Source organism: Corylus avellana, chromosome 7 (assembly GCF_965113065.1).
Source record: "Corylus avellana chromosome 7, dhCorAvel1.hap1.2, whole genome shotgun sequence".
In the NCBI taxonomy this organism is placed as follows: Eukaryota; Viridiplantae; Streptophyta; class Magnoliopsida; order Fagales; family Betulaceae; genus Corylus; species Corylus avellana.
The window spans coordinates 13,390,526-13,395,052 of NC_142496.1; the positions used below are offsets into that span (position 1 = coordinate 13,390,526).

General features: G+C 40.7%; 1 pseudogene; it reads left to right on the forward strand.

The window, feature by feature from the left end:
- The first annotated feature begins 758 nt into the window (after positions 1-758).
- On the forward strand, positions 759-1,859 carry LOC148584488 (uncharacterized; annotated as a pseudogene).
- Positions 1,860-4,527: the final 2,668 nt, after the last annotated feature.

A 4,527-nucleotide genomic window follows, 5' to 3' on the forward strand; every position in this document is an offset into this window, starting at 1 on the left:
TGTCAACCGAAGATGGGTTACACTTATTCATTGATTGTATGTATCCTGTTATAGAATTTGATAATTCATACCTAGGGAAGACAGGTCGTACCGCATCTTAGTAGTTAGGTAGACGATCCGTGCCAACCGAAGATGGATTATACTTATTATTTAATAAGGGAGTTTATTGTTTATTTATAACATGCACAGAATGAATTTCTGGATTAAATATGATTAACCATTGTTGTGCGGATAGAGGTGAAGTTAATACCCTACACTTGCTCTTATATTTAATTCTCTTTTAATTTCATGCACTTTAGTTACAATCCAAATCAATCATCTTTTTAATTAAGTTAATTTTGATCTTTCGAATTTGATAATAAAACCCATGCAATCCTTGAGGTTCGACACCCTCTCTTTAGCCTATCCTACAAGGATTTGTCCTATTGCGAGTGGGTATTTTTATTATTGATATTTTTGGACACAGAAAGGCCACATCAATTTTTGGCGTTATTGCCGGGGACTGCTTAACGGTTTAGTTATTAAATTTTAAGGATTAATCTTAGCTTAATTATTTTCTGCTTTACTTTGTTTTTGATTTTTAATTTTTAATTTTGGTTTTTGTGTTTGTTTGTTTGTTTGTTTGTTTTTTTTTTTTTTTTTTTGAGTTTTTCTCACACAAGTCCAGAGCTGCGAAGACCCCCCTACACGCCTGCACTCGAGCCCAACCAGCCTGCGATCGAGCCTTTTCTACTTTATTGTGATTTCCTTTCTAGTTTATGTTGGGTCGCCATTCTTTGTCTTTGCCATTAATTGCTTGTGACCCCGACATTGAACACAATCTTAGACAAGTTAGAGCCGAAAGGAATTCTAAATTGCTAAGAGAGCACACCACTGAGACCATGGGTGACCATGTGGCTTTGAGAGATCACTATCTCCCTACCACACACACCTCCCCCACATGTCTCAAGCTGCCGAACATTACTATGAGATTAAGCCCAACAGTATACAAAGTCTACCATCTTTCATAGGGCTTAGCAATGAAAATCCTTACGACTTCCTCAATGAATTCTTAGCAATCTGGTCCACCATTAAATTGACTGGATTCATTGAGGATGCTCTAAGAATGCGTCTCTTTCCTTTCTCCCTCAAGGAAATAACCAAACATTGGTTTAATTCCTTAGCACCCAATTCCATTACTTCTTAGGCTGAATTGCAACAAGAATTTCTTAAGAAGTATTTTCCCATAGGAAAGACCAATGACATTAGGAAAGCTATCACTAGTATCTCCCAATATGAGGGCGAGCAATTCCATGAGACTTGGGAGAGACTGAGGGACCTTCTTAGATTATGCCCACACCACGCTGTCCCGAAATGGCAGCTTGTGCAAAGCTTCTATGATGGCTTGACTGAGCCTTATAGACAAATGGTAGACGCATCCTGTGGGGGGACATTTTATGTTAAAGAGTGAAGATGAAGCATGGGCCCTGTTTGAAAATTTGACTAGTAATTATGTTCATCATGCTTCCACTAGACGTAGGGCACCCGCACCTAAAGCACCAAAGACTGACAGTCTCTTTGAAGTAGGATATTCTGCGGATGTTGCTACCCAAGTAGTTGATGCTATCACTAGGAAGTTAGATCAATTGATGGTTGCTGGTCTTGCACCTAATTCTGCTCACATGCACACACGACCTGAACCATGCTCATTTTGTTCTAGTTCAATGCATCATATAAATGATTGCCCTATTGCTAGAAATTATGCTGATGTTTCTAATGAGCAGGTCAATGCAACATTCACCCAACTAAGTAATGATCCGTACTCCAATACTTATAACCCGGGGTGGATAAATCATCCAAACTTCTCATGGAAGGCCTAAGCTCTTGGGCTGCACAATCAAGCTCAATCTAACAGGCAGCCCTATCCACCTTCTTCCAATTACCGGCCTCCACATCAGCAGTATTAGGCCACACTAGGCCCTCAGTCGGATTTTGAATTTCAAGAGAAGATATGGAACCTTATGAGCGAGACGAATCAGACTCTGAAAACTCACCAAGAGATAATGAAATCTCAACAGCAGATGGTCAACTCGCACACTCAAGCAATTTCCAAGTTAGAAGCTCAGACCACACCACCTCCTATGTTGGCATCAGACTTTCAAAATACGGTGTTGGAAGCTATAAGCAAAATGAAGACTATGAATCAGAAAGTGAATTCTCACTCCCAATCCATCGCCAATATAGAAGCCCGAGTCGGTAGTATCACCAAGTTAGAAGCTCAAGTCATTCAACTTGCCAATGCCCTCAATAGGAGGGACGAAGGAAAGCTTATAATTCAGCCAATGACCAACCCTAGGGGACTATACATGGTAGTAGGAAGCACTTCTCGTCTGGAGCAAGTTCAAGCCGTCACCACATTGCGAAGCGGAAGACTAGTTGACAATTATGTGGAGGAAAAGAAGGATGAGCAACTTGAGGCCCAACAAAATCTGCATCAGGACAAGGGTAAGCAAGTAAGCACTGAGGCTTCTTCATCTGCTGCCCCCACTCCTGAGATACCATATGAGCCTAGGGTCCTATTCCCAGAGTGTCTCAAGGCACCTTCCCACTTCTGGAAGGAAGGAGAGAAGATACAGGACATGATGGAGGCCTTCAAGCAAGTCAAAGTCAACATCCCACCCCTCGATGCCATCAAGCAAATTCCGGCCTACGCAAAATTTCTCAAAGACTTGTGCAGTTAGAAGAGGAAGAATCGGAAGCACATTCCAAAGAAAGTCATTCTCACCGAGCAAGTGAGCTCCCTGATTCAGCATAACACTCCTCCAAAGTTTAAGGACCCTAGAGCGCCTACAATTTCGTGCGTCATTGCAAACACTGAGATTGAGAGAGCTCTCCTCGACTTAGGACCTGGAGTGAATTTGCTTCCATACTCTGTGTATCAGCAACTTGGCTTAGGGGAACTGAAACCTACAAGCACTGTCTTGCAATAGGCCGACCGATCTATCAAGAAACCCCGAGGGATTGTGGAAGATGTCATCATCAAGGTGGACAAGTTCTACTATCCAGTTGACTTCATAGTTCTTGACACATAACCTATCCCAAATCCAAAGAAGCAAATTCCTGTCATTGTCGGGCGACCTTTCTTAGCCACAGCCAATGCATGCATCAATTGTCGAACTGAAGTAATGAAGATCTCCTTTGGGAATATGAAGATCAGACTGAACATCTTCAATGCCTTCCAGAATGCACCTTATCAGAATACATGTTTCTTCTTGGATGACATTGGAGAAACTATTGAAGACCCACCTCCTGAGCCTTTATCTGAAGCCCCATCATGGAGAAACCCACTGGAGCCTATGCCTCTCACTTTAAGTAATCCACCACCTGATGACAACCCTACAAGGAACATATTTCATTCAGAGGTTACTGAAGTGGACTTCATTGGGGTGGACAATTTTTTGGCAAGTTCCCTGGTTGCCTTGGTTTTTTAGAACCCCCATAGAGACAAGAGGTTGATCATGAAACCAGTTCAGGACAAACACATTGAGTATCATCATGGGGAGCATCAAGACTTTTCAGCTGAGAGAAGTTTCGGGATGTTAAGAGGAATCCTCTTCCTTGTGGAGTGCTACATGATGAAGAAGAAGAAAAGATGGAAGAGCTGGATTGGACTTCTAAAGGATTAAGGTAAGATCCTTCGGAACTCGGACTTAAATTAAGAAATACCTCATGGAATCGAGCATAGGCCTTGTGTGCTCGACTCCTCACTCCACCAGGGTACATGATCTCTATTCAGGTTTATTTTATCCATTGTTGCTTCATTCTTTGATTATAGTTTTACAACAATGTGTGCACTTGATTGGTACTTGGTTGGAGTATCACTTTCTTTTTTAGGACATATGTTTTTGCTTGCAAGTTTGGGGGTATGATACACCCCACATCTGCTCATTCAGATATTCCTATACTCTTAATCTTATTCTTTAGTTTTGTAAATACATTGGGGACAATGTATGATTCAAGCTTGGGGGTATGGAAAAACAAAACAATGTCCAAATTTTGTTGTTATGCCATTCTTAAGCATATGATTGAGCTTCAATTTTGGTTTGAATTTCATTGATAGGCTTAAAGTTATGAACACATGATCATTTAGGAATTTTGAGTCTTGTTACTTACTTTTGGCAACATGAGATGCTTCTTGTTTCAATTTAAATCTATCTTGAGCACACTTGCACATGTCTGTGAGGTATGAAATTTTTGACCAATTATGTTTGCTTTCATTATCTTGAATTCTGTTGGGTGACATATTGGATGAATAACCTTGGCATGCTATTAAAATAAAAAAATCAAGTTGAATTTTTCACTTAGTAACCGGACCTCTTGCCTCATTAAGAAGTGAATGTCCACGTCAAAAAGTGAGAAGTTTGGTTGGTTAATAAAATTCTTAGCTTAGTTTCGTAGCCTTTTTGACTCGAGTCAGTAAGTCCTTAGGGGTATCTCTACACTTAATGCCCTAAAGCCATTTGGTTTTGGAGTCATTGGCTTAACATT